Below are 876 nucleotides of genomic sequence, written 5' to 3'. Positions count from 1 at the left end.
GAGTGATGTCCGGGTAGTGACAGAGGGAGGGTCATAAGAAGAGCCTAGCCCTGTATTGTGTTCTTTAGGCACTGGAAGCTCGTCCCCACTGCATATCTTTCTGAGGGGTTTTAACTGTATCTAATGGGTCTTCCCTGGTGGCTCAGGTGGTAAAGCGTCCGCCTACAATGCGGGAGACCTGGGTTCAGTCCCTGGGTCAAGAAGATCTCCTGGAGAAGGAAATGGCAACCCACTCCAGTATTCTTGCCTGGAGAATTCCATGGACGGAGGAACCTGGTTAGGCTACAGTCCATGGGGTTGCAAAGAGTCGGACATGATTGAGCGACTTCACTCACTCACTCACACACTCACTCACTCACTCACTCACTCAATGGGGCCATGGGGAGAGATGGTCTTAGTCAGAAAACTATTCAGTGGGGTTCTGTGTGGCCACACCTGTAGTAAAGCATCTGTTCTGAGAACTAGGCAGGAAGTTACCCTAACTGCCACAGTCCAGCTCTATTCTACTTACAGCGCATAGCTCACTTCTCTCTTCAGGTAACTGTCACCTTGGCTTCAATAGGATGGACAGCCATGTAACTTCAACCAAGACAGGGCTCAGGTTCCTTGGCAAAGGGATGTGTTAATATCCTCTTGCAGCCATTCACAGGTGGACGATGTCAGGATGTTTCCCTGAACAAAGCACTTTGGTATAACATTCAGGCAGAAGGGCAGGGTTCCCTGAGGCCGGTCATTATGTATAGACAGAATCCATTTAGTGAACAAAACCAAGAAGAAGCAAAAGTTACAGAAACAGATTCAACATTTAGTCGGATTCTGTTCTTCCCTGTAACATCCCCTCACTGTCCGTGTCCATTTCACACTCTTGCGGGGAAA

This window comes from Ovis aries, chromosome 2, assembly GCF_016772045.2.
Source record: "Ovis aries strain OAR_USU_Benz2616 breed Rambouillet chromosome 2, ARS-UI_Ramb_v3.0, whole genome shotgun sequence".
Classification (NCBI taxonomy): Eukaryota; Metazoa; Chordata; class Mammalia; order Artiodactyla; family Bovidae; genus Ovis; species Ovis aries.
The sequence above is the reverse complement of the archived record's forward strand: the minus strand, read 5'-3'. Positions refer to the sequence as shown.